The following is a 16,221-nucleotide window of genomic DNA, read 5'->3' on the forward strand; positions in this document are numbered from 1 at the left end:
GTTTGGGGACCAAATCACACTATTACTAACTAAAACTTTTGCCACAATAAACTCCTAATTTGTTGTTTATTAATTGTCAGTAAGGTACAGTAGTTGTTAAGTTTGGGTATTGGGTAGGATTAGGGATGTAGAAAATTGGCATGTAGAATATGTGCTCTATAAGTACTAATAAATAGCAAATCTGCCAGTAAGACACTAGTTAATAGTAAGAATTGGTCATTTTTTTCCAATCACACTTGCAAAAAAATAAATAAAAAGGTGTGCACATCCTATAAACCAACCTACAGACCAACTGAAGCAAAGAACAAATGGAATGTCCACACAATGATATAACTGCTCCGTAACTGGACTTTGTTAGTTATTATTTGTTATTTTTTTTATTTATTTTTTTTTTGCTTCAATCCCATAGCAACAACAAACTGACCATTTGTAGAGAAAATATGGACTGGCAAAACTGCCATTTGGAAATAACTTTCAACCTTAAAATTTACTTTGAGATTAAAAAACACACTTCAAGAGATTTGTCACTTCTTGAGTTTGTTCTTTTTGTTTGTTTTCTTGTCTCTTTTTTTCCTGTTTTGGTCTTGTGATCAGATTTATAGTTTGATAATTAGTTGGTCCTACTCTCTTTCATTCCCTGCCTGTTTTGTCTATGGTTTCTTATTAATTAGAGTCCTCGGTTCAGATGTGTCTTTGTTTAGCTCCTTAGTTTTCTGTGTATATAAGCCCTCAGTTTGAGTTAGTTCTTTGTCCTGTGTTGTCTTTATGTAGAGTGTGTTCATGCTAGTTTGGATTCTCCTGTTATTGCCTGTGTTTTGCTTTTCTTATTAAAGACTTTGAATCAGCACATCTTCCTATATTGTGACTAAAACACGCCAGAATCGTGACAAGATTAGATTTGATTACCTGTGTGTAAACAACTTCTATTCACTCTTTCTGATTCATGTAGATCAGTGAAAACTTGGATTGTCATAAATGACAGAAACTGAAAATCTGTGTGGTTGCTTTGCAGTGAACAGCTGTCATTAGATCAGCACTGGAACCCTGGACTGACCAATCAAAGGACAGAAACACACTATCCACTTTACATTCATCCTGATGAACAGTCTCAGTTTACTCAGTCAAGCAAGGGAAACAGTGGTTGTGTTTTAGCAGATGTCCTTGAGGTGCATTTCCCTGAAAGAAGATCCGTTCTGACTGTGGTCAGGGCTTAATGAGGGACTAGGCAGTTTCATGTGCTGATGAAATGACTACATCAATGGATAGATACAGATTTCAAACTAAAGTACTGACCAGGTAACAGCGTCACATGTGTATCTCTGTATATGGATATCTGCAAGTAATAACATTTATGTGTGTGTAGTGTAACTGTGCTGACAGATGCTGTATTTACTGAGTCAGACAGTGATGGCAGGAGTTTCACTGGTGTCTGCAGGCCCCTGATCTTGTGCATGTGATTATTGGCTTTATGTTGTGCTGCTGTAAGAGTCCCGGTTGAAATCTCCATGAGCATCATTCACTGTGCTGGCCCGGATGGTTGCTTAGCAACTGGATTTAGTGTTTTCATGCTCTGAAGCTTTTCATCAGTGGAAAGTGTCAAAACCATGAATATAAGTTGGACGAAAACCCCGCTGAGGACATTAGCTGTACATCTGTTCTATGCTACATCAGCGCACCAACCATCACATTTTATTCAAACTTTGCAGGTTAGGGATTGGCCGACTTTTAGAGTTGCAGGAAACTCAAGTCAGAGAGTCAGTACTGTAATGGCAGTCCAATATTTCAACATACACAAGGGAAATCCAAAAGGCAGAGATGAGTAGGCCGGCGAATGGTCAAACACAAACATCAGTCCAATCAGGCAGTGAATCCAATGGGGCAATCCAAGAAGCAAGAAGGTGAAAACAGGCAGAATCATACACAAACAGGCAGTCAAAATAACCAATGGGAAAACGCTTGGTAAGACAGGTAAACTGGCAATACTTCACAATCTGTGAACACACTGACTCGTGTTAAATAATACCACACAGGAAATGATTGTAGAAGCAGAGGGAGCGGTGAACAGTCAGTACTCGGGTGAGGGCTCCCTCTGCTGGCGCGGCGTTACATGTGTAAAGCACTTGACTTGACTCTTGCTTTACAGTTTGGGAAGAAATGCATAGTTTTCACAACGTTCATTTGTAAGATATCAGGAGACGTCAGAAGTACTGGTAGTAAAATGACTCTTTCTGCAGTATTGTTAGTACTGATTCAGTTCTGCATACGTGAATAATTTATTTAATAAGTTGCAGCTTAATTGAGAAATACTTGAAGTTAAACTACTTGGGAACATAGTTTAAGGCCCTGTCCCTAGTTTACTTGTGATGGTCCTACAGTTTGACAAATACAGTTTATGATTGAGCTGGTAAAATATGCGTGCATAAACATGTCAAAACAATCAACATAATGTCAAAATGTTGTTGAAAATAGATCTAGATAGAGCTTAGCATGTCATAATGTAGGCCATGTCAACTGGTTAACCAACTTTAACTGAAATGAAAATTATTTTCAACATTGTGATATTCCACTGGTATTGTTATGAATTTGCTTATGAGGACGCGTTCTGTAGAAAATGAAATGAAGGTTTCTGGTTGTTAGCAGAGTGACAGTAATATAAATGTCATTGGCATTTCAGTCACATCTTCAGGGCTTGATTCAGTCATTTTCAGAGGAGTTTCTCACACTGTGAAGCAACAGATGTGCCTGATCAGTTAGATCAAAACATTCCTTTAGTTTCTTTACCCACTGTTGAGATGTCATTTCTTTTTTTCACACCATAGATGTGAATGTGGGGTAGAACTGTTTGCAGTTCACTGAAATGACTGGGCAGCTTCACATTCCTCAGAACTGTGATGAATTGTGGGTGACCTCTGCTTGGGATTGACACTGTGACCTCTGACCTCTGACCTGCCAACACCTTCAGCAGCTGCTACCTCCATCCCCACCATCACTGGACTTATGTCAGTCCCTGGCAGTGGTCTGTACATCACGTGTTCACGAACTATCACTGGTTGCTTGAGAATTACATTAATATCGGTTTGTTTCTATAAACATGGGTAAAAGTTTGGGTTTTCTTTGTAAATATCTAAATACTGCAGTGGATTTTATTGCAATCATTAATTATGTATTTTTTTTATTTTTTGTGCCATGTCACTTCAGTGTTTTTTGTTTGTTTTTTCATTCAATATGGATATCATAAATGCAGCAACATATGTATCAATGTTAAAAGTGGTTTGGTTCACATAATTTAATTAAAAACTAGAAAGCGTCAGTACAGCATCATAAAATTCTGACCTTCAAAATCGTTTTCCAGACTAAATGAATTGTAGGAGACATTAAATCCAGCCTCTTTAACCCTCACCTCTTTTCACTGTAATGAGCAATGCATTATGTAGTGCTGAAATGTTTCTTAATCAACACAAAACAGAAAAGTTGAAAGCGGATCAATAGTTTTTCAGTTTGACCTCTGTGAGGACCACGTGTTCCCAACAGGAAAGTTAATCCCAGGTCAACAGCTGCTGGCTCCCAGAATTCCTGGCGTGTGTGTTGCACAACAAGGGTTAAAACCAAACACACTCTTTCACATTATCTACACATCACCAGTAATTCATTTCATATACACAACTTCTATCAAAACTCATTTTTGATTGCATATACATGTGACTTTTATACTAATTCTGAGTCTGCTGTCCTGACGAATGGAGCTTTGTTTGGTAAAGGACTCTTAATAAATACTTAAATCTGTTGTAAATCTTACTTTGCCAAATAAGCCAAACATCACTGTAGCTTGGCGTCAGATGTGTTGTGTGTATGTCATGGCTGACAGATACTCTGTGTTTGCTGTTCCTGCCATATGGCCATCAGTAAACACTTTCTGAGTGTCTGGAGACGGTCCAGGCCGGTACGGGTGGGCTAGCGCAGTGTCTCTCTCAATCGTGGCCTGCTGAAGTACTAAGCAGATTACACTTCACCGCTATCACCTACATAAAACATTTGTCAAACATGTAGGCATGCAAACATTTGAGAATTTTACCGTGTGATTAAGAAGTTCCTGTGTGCTCAGAACGAGCAGGAGGCTGTTCTGGTCATTCCTCAGATACTGAATGTGACACAATTAGCCTCACAAATGCAGAATGCAATGCCCTGTACTTTGGCTGCCAAGATGTACCCAGCCGTCTGCATTTTGAGCATTACAAATAATAGGCTCTCCTCGGGGTGAAATTAGCCCCAGTGACAGGTTTACAGAGATCCTGGGAAATGAGGCATACTAAAAGATTAATAGGTAGATGTCCATGCTGCTGAAACTCACTGTTCTTTGTTTCGTAAGTTGGATTTTTTTCTATCAAGAGCAATTTTTGAATGAAAATTATTTCAAAGTAAATCCAAAACCATTTTTTTTTTTTTTTTGTGGTCGCTGTACTTATGCAATAAGCAGACTGTTTCTCAAGCCAAAACTATGCAGGACAGCCTGTGAATAATTCCCAGTCTCATGCACAGAATGGTCACATTTAATTATTAATGTAAGCACAGACTGAACTGAACCACACGAGTGATGATAGGAAGAATCGACACAGACCCTTTGCTAAAATTCACATGGCCCTATTAATAATAATTAGCTTCTTCTCCATTTATTTCAGTTGCACACATTTTCAAAGCACAAGCTGTTTCTTGGTGCTCAATGCCTCATTTGGTCTTATGTGGAGCATGAGTTGAGCACACTGGGTGGTCTCACAGTGTCGAGAAAAGACATAGGTCATTATTGCTTTGCAAGTGAACCGTATGTTAAGCAATAACTATTAGCTAGATGCTGGCCATAAAGCAAATACACTCTTCAGGATAGCAAGTGACTAACAGATTCCTTTGTATCCCAGACAATAAGCATGCCAGATATTTCAGAGAACTAGTTATCAAGCTAACTACACAACTCTGAACAACACACCATTTACAGCAAGAGAGAAACGATGGCACATTCTAGTAATTCCCATGCTTCAGATAGGACTGACTGACCTGCTCTCGCTCTGCTGGCATCTGTCATCCTCTGGTGTGAGCAGATCCACACGCACACATCACTTTAATTCCAAGTTCACAACCATTACTGCCTTTTGGTATGAATGCTTTATGGTTTGCAAAGTTGTCAGAATTACACTTGTTGTTGTGTTGGCAGTGTGGTCAGATCATGATGGGATGGAGCAGGGGGAGGGGGGAGGGGGGTGTCCATGATTTGTCTGTGTCACTGCCACACAGAGCATATCAAGATATGAATTCCAGATGTTTGGCAAGTCAGCAAAGATAAGTGCAACTTGTCCTATGATTTTGCACAATTTAGCATCCAGAAAGAGATGAACAGCACCCAAAGATAAAAGTGACCCCGTCTCCATCTGATTGCTAGAAAGGATGATGGTTTGACTAGCGTGTGAAATTAGCAGACGTGTGTGTGACCGCAGGCTGTTTCTGTGATCTGTTGAGCATTCTGTCATTCACCAGTGAAGATTTATTTAGCGTTCCCTTGAGAAGGCAAATAAAGTGGGCAATAGTGGCAGCATCATTTCCTTCCACCCTACAGTATCACCGTCTTCAGCTGCAAGGTCACAGGAAGTGCTGCAGAGAGAGAAAGCGACATCCTCTGAGCGGGTTATTACACATTGATCACTGTGCTGTTTGGCATTAGCTATGCACCTGCAGCAAAAGCCTCCTTATTTTTCACACGTGTTTCTTAATAATGCAGTACAGTACATGAACATCTGCAATTAAACCAATTCATGTTTCAAAGCAGGTCCCGCCTTCTGGATGTTTGTGTAAAGAACGAGTCCTTCAGGTGCTGCAAACTATGTGATGCCAACGGCTGAACAGGCACGCAAAGAACTATAGTTACTAATCCAGGTGTGGGAGTTGTTGTCATCTATTTTGGAGTGATCGGAATGTATTCTAAATATAAACTTGTTCTTTCGATGAGCGTGATTTCTGGAAAGATCATTCACTGCTTTGGTTATCAACATAGAATCAGAATAACACTGAATGCACTGAAACACTGAAGTCGTGTGTATGTGTGTGTGTGTGTGTTTTCCTCTCAGGGTCTTTACTGTGCTAAAGGTGAAATCATACCCATAATCTCTCTGGACACTTGACATGATTACCCAACACACTGAATTACAGCGGGCTGATGCAGCTACATTCATCTATTCTAAGATTTCTCAAATTGACATTGCTCTTTGATTGAATTAAGATTTGGAATTAATATGAGACTCTTTAATATTAGTTTTCTTGTTGGGTTTTCATTGCTCAATCATTTGAAAGCCCAGTGAAATTGAAGTACAACATGTCCACAAGCTCTAATTCAATGTGCTAATCCAGAGCCCAGGGGGACGAGAGATTAGCTCGGATTTACTGTTTCATGAAAGCAAAAATGACATTATGAAAAGAAATTCATTGGCTAGATCAGCATGCCAGGGGAGGATGGTGCAGCCGTGCTGTATTTTATATATCCTTCACTTTTATTGTTTTGCACTTACAGGCAGTAAGTTTGCTGAAGTGACGTCGGTCAGAGTGAAGGTACACTCGTTCTTGTAAGATCTTTAAAAATGCTGGAATTATGAAAGTATTAAAGCCAACTTGACAAAACAATACAATGACATCTGCGCTGCACTTCATTAGATGAAGACAATAATCACACATTTACAAGACTGCACTACTGATTGAAGTATCGCCTAAAACCTAAGACTGTATGCAGGAATGACAAGTTTCAGATACGTGTATTGAAAATGTTTTTGAAATACAAAATGTAATTTATATTTAAATACATTTAAGTTTAGTATTTTTGTATTTTCAAAATCATTTGTGCCAGCCAGCTTTGTTATTAAGCTGCAGATTTCCTATATCAATCCCCCAAACCCAGCTGACATGTACACAAGCTGAAGATATCAGAGAAAACTGCTCCATCTAGCATTGGGGAGGAAAAAATAAATACAAATCCTGAAACAAACTTCGATTTGCATGATTTTGCTAGAAATTATGTTACACTAGTTCGTTCTTCAATATCACTTAAAGTACACTGGGAACTTAATTCACAATCAAAAAAGTAAAAGTAATAATAATAATATTAAGTTTTGTGGCTATATCTACTGCATTATGTATAATCCACCCTAACTATAAGCCAAACTGTTTTCAAGTACCCTTAAAGTGCCCTTATTATGCATTATTTCCAATAATGCCTTTCATGCAATGTGTAATGCAGCTGTGTGTGATTGTAAACGATCTGCAAAGTTGTAAAGCTGAAAGTGCATGATAAATAAAGTTATTGTCTCCCAAAATAAAGACTTGTCTCTGTACAGCCTAAACGAGTCATTAGTAATGCGAACCCCACTTCCATGACAGCTACACGGGGTAACACATTTGCATAATGCATGCCTATGTTCTATGTTGGCCAGCCGCGAACAACTTAACCCCGTCCACAAACACATCATTCTACTGATGACTGCTTCTCTAATCACGGGATTCTAGTGATGGCAAGTTCTGATCATTTTACCGACTCAGACTTTTGAGTTTCATTCAGCAAAATGAACAAATCTTTTTTCGTGTCATTTCGTTCATTTTAGAAAAATGTAATTAAAATGTTATGTGTTACTTCCCCAACACATCTAGTACTTACACAAACATTGATCACACTACAAACAATACAAAGCTAAAATGCTATAAGATACACAAAAGGTTAATTAATTCTTGCCTGGGTCCAGGAACGTGGGAACTATATTGTGGGGGGGGGCAGGATTCTTGGGGGGGGGGGGGGTAGTCTGGGCCTATATCAGGCTGTGTTATGTATCCTGATTGGCTTTATGATTAGTTAAATCTGTTAACCGCCACAGAGTTAACCATTTCAGACAGTGCAGGACAGCCTTTGTCTCGTTCACTTGACGTCTGTAAGCGTTACGCATGGCTCAGTGTTGCCCGAGCGCCAACTTCTCGCTCTCTCTCGTGAGGCCAATAAGGAAGTGACTAAAACTGCAATTCATCAACTGACCTCTTGAGGCTGGCTGCAAAAGGGAGTCAATCCCATAGACTCCCCATGTTAAAATGCCCAACTTTACAGCAGAAAAAAAACATGCTTACAGCCTGGTTCAAAAAATGATTTTTGTCTAAATAGCTAATTTCGTCCTTCATGACAACTGTGAGGGGGTGCATTTTTTTTTATAACTCATCCATTTAAATTATATTTAGACTCAAAGTTCTGCATAATTAAGGGCGTGGCCACTTGAGTGATAGGTGGATTGCCGCTGCTGACACAGCCATCGCACTAGGTGGGCGTGGCTTCAGCAAGTAGCTCCCACCTTTTTGAACATTTTTGATTGTCCGGGACGCGCTGCCAAGATGGCGATGGCTCACTCTGCACACTTTGGGCTTCAAAAACACACTTCAGGAGTCTACGGGTGACGTCACAGACTTGTTTTTATACAGTCTATGGTGTGGCCCAGGCACGGCGCCAGGATTCCAGTTTTGGATGGGCCAGACCAACTGTGGGTGGGCCTTAAAAAAAATAAAAAAATAAAAACGTTATGCAATCACTTTCGAAAAATATTGACTAATATAGCCTACTGTTATATTATCTCTGCGTATACATAATATAGATTTTAAAAGCTTTATGATCTTTAGATATTTTGTTGCATTGTTAAAAGTTTCGGTGCATAGGACAGATCTATCCGTGATCGCTTTCCATGTTTCTGACCAAAGAAGAGCGCTTTGGAATCTCCGTTATGCATGAAACGCATCATACCTGGGCTGCGTTTCCCGATAACATTGTCTCTTAGCGTGCTACGAAGACTCTTAAGGTATAACTTAACTAAAGGTATAGTGCCACTAAAGGTATATCATTATCATATATCACGAGGCATTGGCGTTGAAAGGCAATGGCGCTGTTTTTGGTAAAACATGATTTTGACGACTTCATTAAGTTTTGTTTTATAGAAAACTCTTTTTAAAAGATATTCATTTTGTATAAAATGTATCTTAATTTTGATCAATGTTTAATCTATCAATTGCCTGTATTTAATAAATAAGAAGCAGACAATGTATTAACCTCAGTGTAATTGACATATTAACTAAAAAAAAATATATATATATATATATATATATATATATATATATATATATATATATATATATATATATATATATATATAAACGGAACCCCCCCGAAAAAAAACAGCTGGGGAAAAGACGTGTTCCAATGTCTATGCCTGGGTCTTCAGCCTGTGATTAGCTCACCTCATCTCTTGTCTGACAAGTCTTTGGGTTCAAGTCATTCCTTAATCACGTGACAGACCCATACGCTAAACCAATGCAGTCTTGAGCCGGAAAGAGAATTGATTAGTTAATCTCATGAGTCTTCGGGTCGAGTCATTCTTTAATCATGTGACAGACCCATACACTAGTTCTGACATTCATGTCACTATGTTTTTGTTACCGTTTCTTCAGGATCTGTGGTGTGTTATTATTTTATAAATAAATAAAGCCCTGTTATAAATAAAATATTGATTAATTTGTCTATCAGTAAATAAACACAATCTCTTCTTTATCAAAGTGATTTCGCCATCTGAACAAATCACTCCCTGAGACGACTCATTCTTCTCCAGTCACATTAAAGATTAATTACAAATGAACAAATCGTTCAAGAACGACACATCACTAGGGGATTCACAAAATGCTTGCTGTTGAAAGATGGATCAGTATCCTGTTTATTTGGACCAGCTGGCAGAGATGGGGACTCGAGTTTTAGACTCGGACTCGAGTGCGACTTAAGTCGCACAAACAGTGACTTCAGACTCGACTTGAGACTCGTCCTCGAAAGACTTCAGACTCGACTCGGACTCGAGCTCCGGGACTCGTGAACAATGTTAATTTTTAGTAAACGTCAGATGAGCTCGCTGTTAGAGTTGTGACGTTCGCGAACGAACCGATTCTTTTGAACGGCTCATAAACGTGAACGATGGGAGCCGAGTCACGGCTGGAGGGGAGCCGTTCTTTCTGTCGCTCTTTTTTCCTATGCGTGTTTCAGAGCGCGTGTTTCACACAGATGCAAACAAATGAGCTCCTCCGCGAGACAGAACAGTTATAGGGGGAGGGGCGCACCCAGCGCAGGCCAACCCTTTATAGCGTGATGATATTAGTTATTAGTTGTGCACGCATCCTTCACGTGAGTACTCCAGTGGAAAAAAACCTGCATGCCTCTGTCATTGGGTAGGAGCGGAGCCATGACGTTTTGCACAGATATTCATTGCAGCCCACTTTGTTATTGTTCATTGACTTGAAGGGGCTGATGTCCTATTTGCAAAGTTTACAGTAGTAATAGTATGTAGACATTTCCATTTTATTTATTCTAATTTTATCTACTTTAAATATTTTTGGTTCTCTATCAACATGTTCTTGTGTGATAACAATGTTCTTGTGTTGAAGTGTTTGTAGTAAAAGCTGTTTTGCACAGAAATTCATTGCAGCCGGCTTTGTTTTTGATGTTTATTTGTGAGTAGGTATTGTATGAATAACATAAGTCAGCGTAGCTTTGTTCATTCTTAAGCCAGACAAGAGGTGTGCAGCTATACAGCCAGGACAGACAGAAGGCCATTACTGAATCCATAAATGCAAAATACAAATATTAACTTAAAAGTAAAGCATTCTTGGTGTTTTTGTCATGTTGCAATAGCCTGTTTACACTGATTATATACCAAAATCAAAGTTGATATTGTATGCTAATAAATAGAGTTGTCATAATAACATATTACATGCTTTGAATTCCTTATATATATAACAATGCAGTGTTCTAATCAGCTTGGATGGGTCGTTGTACGTGATGCAACATTTATTATAACCAGAGACTTAATATAATAAAGAGACTTGAGACTTGACTTGGACTCTAGCTCAGAGACTTGAGACTTGACTTGGACTCTAGCTCAGAGACTTGAGACTTGACTTGGACTCTAGCTCAGAGACTTGAGACTTGACTTGGACTCTAGCTCAGAGACTTGTGAGCATCTCTGCCAGCTGCTCCACTGAATCACAACCTGTAACTTTGATAAATAATAGATGTTTATATGTTCTATAGAGTGTTCCAAATACAGAACTATTGAAACAGGCATATTGTTTCCGAAACACACTGTATGCTGTAGAGCAATTACAACAGACTAGGCCATCTGACCAATCAGAGCAGAGCAGACTCACAGAAAGAAGGGGTTTAGAGACAGAATCTTAGAATAACTTTGAACGAATCGTTTGAGAATCGCTGGAATATTAGGTGATATTAAATGCATATTTTGAGAAAACGAAAGTGCTTTTTGACCTTGCATGCTTGTAATCCTATTGAAGGAGACTCCCAAAACAATATTTGGTACTGTAAAAATGGCATAATAGGGGCACTTTAAAAATGGTACACTGAACAGACAGAGCAAGCGCCGGTCTCCATCTTCACAGGGTAGTGGCATGCAGCTTTTAAAGCATTCGCCATTCATGCTGTCTGGCTCGGTCCAAAAGAGCAGCGCTACTGCTCAAATAACAATGGAGCGTGTGATTAAAGAGAGAGACTGAGCAATGTGAAAGAGCCCGAGAGTCCTACACTGATCTGAGCCTTGTATGCGTGTGGGTGGATGATGACCTTCCTCACATTATACACACCTTCAGAAGTGCCTGTGTAAGCAAGCTGCTGTGATATCAGCGAGATCCATGAATCACTCTGCAAGTTCAAGTTTCATTTTATTATATCATCACATACCTGTTCTTATTAGACCTTCTAAATGGGGGTGCATTGTCTTCAGTGTTTCAACTTTCTCTTTAAAAAAATACTTATTATATATGTTATAGATAATAGTTTTATTTAGCTGGTTTATAGCTGTGTGCTAATAAGTGCCATTTACTATTACTATTAAAGACCCATAGTTTGGTGAAAATTTGATAAAGAAATAGTTTGTCCCAAAATGAACTGTTTCATTACAAACCTGAAAACTGTGTTGGTCGCTCTTAAACTACAGCTTAAAAACAGCATTAAAGCACCATAACAATGCTAAAAAAAGAAAAAGAAAAACTTTAATAGTCTAATAGTTTAATAGTCTTTCAAAGTCATGCGATACATAGTTATGTCTGATTCATTATTGTTCTTTTGAGTTGCATCTTTATTGAACTGAATCCATTTACAAGCTGGTCTGAATGACTGGTCAGTAGCTAAATGAAAGATTATCAGTATTTGATGACAAACCAGCTAACAGGGAACCTTCTCAGAGCTTTGGCAAATATTCTGACAAGGTCTTCTCAAACGTTCTTACATTAATGTTTATAGAACATTTGTTCAAAGTTATCAAGTGTTTTAAAATGTTTTAAAAACGTTAGCACCAAAAAAATGTTAGATATTTCTTATGGAATTTTTATTTTATTTTATTTTGTTGGAATATTTTAGATGGATGTTTGTCAAACATTTTTTAAATGTAACTGCGTTTTTTAAAATGGCTAGAGAACATTCAGAAGTAATGTTACCATAAGGTTAAACAATTAAATGAAATGTTCATATAACCAAGAAAAATGGTTTTTATACTCATTTTAAAGGTTCCAAGAACATTCAGTAATAGCGTTTTTATTGCTTTATGGGAATGTTAACAAAACTTTCTTCTAACAGATTTTTATTATACTTGCGAATTTCTTTAAACTTAAAGTGGGGGTGAAATGCTATTTCATGCATACTGAGTTTTTTACACTGTTAAAGAGTTGGATTCCCATGCTAAACATGGACAAAGTTTCAAAAATTAAATTCTGTTCCAAAAATACTCCTTCCGGTTTGTCACAAGTTTCGGAAAGTTTTTTTCGAGTATGGCTCTGTGTGACATTATATGGAGCGGAATTTCCTTATATGGTGAAATGTCACAAAAGAAGTGTGTTTTTGGTTGCCAGGGCAAGACAACCCTGCACAGATTACCAAAAAAAACAGCATTATGGGACCAGTGGATGGAGTTTATTTTAACAGAGCATCAACGGAGTTGTGCAAGTGTTTTTGTTTGTTCCCTGCATTTCGAAGATGCTTGTTTTACAAACAAGGCCCAGTTTGACGCCGGGTTTACACATCGTTTATTTCTTAAGGATAATGCAGTCCCAACGAAAAAGGGTCTCGATCATGTGTTGGAACCGCAGGCGGTGAGTAAAACTGCTTCAAATATCTCTGTGTTGTTAACTTAGCTATCGGTGTGTAAGCACATCAAGTAAACAACATGCAATGTTTTCATCAAACTGCACTTTTCACATGTACAGCATAAAAAAAACAAAAACAAATATATACAGTTTCAGTACATACCACATAGAGATGTCGTTGCTGCTGCTGCTCTTGTTAAATTTTAGCCTCTGGATCTGATTCTGGATCATAAATAAATGGCTGAATCTGACTGTTAGCCATGGTTTGTTTTGGATGTTTTTTTCCTCACGGTAATGTCAAAGCTTCCAAACGCCCTCAACGCAAAAGCCTACTGGCGCTCGTGATTCTTTAGCTCCGCCCACACGTCACGCCTCCAGACGCTCGTGTTTTTCCGGGAAAAATCGGTACAGACTATCTTTCTCTTATGAATATAATAAAACTAAAGACTTTTTGGAGTTATAAAGGATGCAGTACTACATATGTTAATGATAAATCCCCTGTTATGTTTGTACTGGCTACTGTATACAGGCCACCAGGGCACCATACAGACTTTATTAAAGAGTTTGGTGATTTTACATCCGAGTTAGTTCTGGCTGCAGATAAAGTCTTAATAGTTGGTGATTTTAATATCCATGTCGATAATGAAAAAGATGCATTGGGATCAGCATTTATAGACATTCTGAACTCTATTGGTGTTAGACAACATGTTTCAGGACCTACTCATTGTCGAAATCATACTCTAGATTTAATACTGTCACATGGAATTGATGTTGATAGTGTTGAAATTATTCAGCCAAGTGATGATATCTCAGATCATTATTTAGTTCTGTGTAAACTTCATATAGCCAAAATTGTAAATTCTACTTCTTGTTACAAGTATCGAAGAACCATCACTTCTACCACAAAAGACTGCTTTTTAAGTTATCTTCCTGATGTATCCGAATTCCTTAGCATATCCAAAACCTCAGAACAACTTGATGATGTAACAGAAACTATGGACTCTCTCTTTTCTAGCACTTTAAATACAGTTGCTCCTTTACGCTTAAGGAAGGTTAAGGAAAACAGTTTGACACCATGGTATAATGAGCATACTCGCACCCTAAAGAGAGCAGCCCGAAAAATGGAGCGCAGCTGGAGGAAAACAAAACTAGAGGTATTTCGTTTTGCTTGGCGGGAAAGTAGCATATCCTATAGAAAAGCATTAAAAACTGCTAGATCTGATTACTTTTCTTCTCTTTTAGAAGAAAACAAACATAACCCCAGGTATTTATTCAATACAGTGGCTAAATTAACGAAAAATAAAGCCTCAACAAGTGTTGACATTTCCCAACACCACAACAGTAATGACTTTATGAACTACTTTACTTCTAAAATCGATACTATTAGAGATAAAATTGCAACCATTCAGCCGTCAGCTACCGTATCATATCAGACAGTGCACTATAGACCCCCTGAGGAACAGTTCCACTCATTCTCTACTATAGGGGAGGAAGAATTGTATAAACTTGTTAAATCATCTAAACCAACAACATGTATGTTAGACCCTATACCATCTAAGCTCCTAAAAGAGGTGCTTCCAGAAGTCATAGGTCCTCTTCTGACTATTATTAATTCCTCATTGTCATTAGGATATGTCCCCAAAACCTTCAAACTGGCTGTTATTAAGCCTCTCATAAAAAAGCCACAACTTGACCCCAGAGAACTTGTTAATTATAGACCAATCTCGAATCTCCCTTTTCTGTCCAAGATACTAGAAAAGGTGGTATCCTCACAATTATATTCCTTCTTAGAGAATAATGGTATATGTGAGGATTTCCAGTCAGGATTTAGACCGTATCATAGTACTGAGACTGCTCTCGTTAGAGTTACAAATGATCTGCTCTTATCATCTGATCGTGGGTGTATCTCTCTATTAGTTTTATTGGATCTTAGTGCTGCGTTTGACACAATTGACCACAACATTCTTTTGCATAGACTTGAACACTTTGTTGACATCAGTGGAAGTGCATTAGCATGGTTTAAATCGTACTTATATGACCGCCATCAGTTCGTAGCAGTGAATGAAGATGTATCATATCGATCACAAGTGCAGTATGGAGTACCTCAAGGCTCAGTACTAGGGCCGCTACTCTTCACGCTTTATATGTTACCCTTGGGAGATATCATAAGGAAACATGGTGTTAGTTTTCACTGTTATGCTGATGATACGCAGCTCTATATTTCCTCGCAGCCTGGTGAAACACACCAATTTGAAAAACTAATGGAATGCATAGTCGATATAAAAAATTGGATGACGAGTAATTTCTTACTGCTAAATTCAGAAAAAACAGAGGTGTTAATCATAGGGCCTAAAAACTCTGCTTATAATAAAATAGAACACTGTCTAAGACTTGATGGTTGCTCTGTCAATTCTTCGTCATCAGTTAGGAACCTAGGTGTGCTACTTGATCGCAATCTTTCCTTAGAAAGCCACGTTTCTAGCATTTGTAAAACTGCATTTTTCCATCTCAAAAATATATCTAAATTACGGCCTATGCTCTCAATGTCAAATGCAGAAATGTTAATCCATGCATTTATGACTTCAAGGTTAGACTATTGTAATGCTTTATCGGGTGGTTGTTCTGCACGTTTGGTAAACAAACTACAGCTAGTCCAAAATGCAGCAGCAAGAGTTCTTACTAGAACCAGGAAGTATGACCATATTAGCCCGGTCCTGTCCACACTGCACTGGCTCCCTATCAAACATCGTATAGATTTTAAAATATTGCTTATTACTTATAAAGCCCTGAATGGTTTAGCACCTCAGTATTTGAATGAGCTCCTTTTACATTATACTCCTCTACGTCTGCTACATTCTCAAAACTCAGGCAATTTGATAATACCTAGAATATCAAAATCAACTGCGGGCGGCAGATCCTTTTCCTATTTGGCGCCTAAACTCTGGAATAACCTACCTAACATTGTTCGGGAGGCAGACACACCCTTGCAGTTTAAATCTAGATTAAAGACCCATCTCTTTAACCAGGCAT

The 16,221-nt window shown here is 38.3% G+C and overlaps 1 protein-coding gene across 1 annotated transcript in view; it reads right to left on the reverse strand.

The window, feature by feature from the left end:
• LOC113054914 (plasma membrane calcium-transporting ATPase 2-like) overlaps window positions 1-16,221 on the reverse strand; it is a 198,086-nt gene that overhangs the window by 116,783 nt on the left and 65,082 nt on the right. The window lies entirely within an intron of this gene.

Source organism: Carassius auratus, chromosome 36 (genome assembly GCF_003368295.1).
Source record: "Carassius auratus strain Wakin chromosome 36, ASM336829v1, whole genome shotgun sequence".
In the NCBI taxonomy this organism is placed as follows: Eukaryota; Metazoa; Chordata; class Actinopteri; order Cypriniformes; family Cyprinidae; genus Carassius; species Carassius auratus.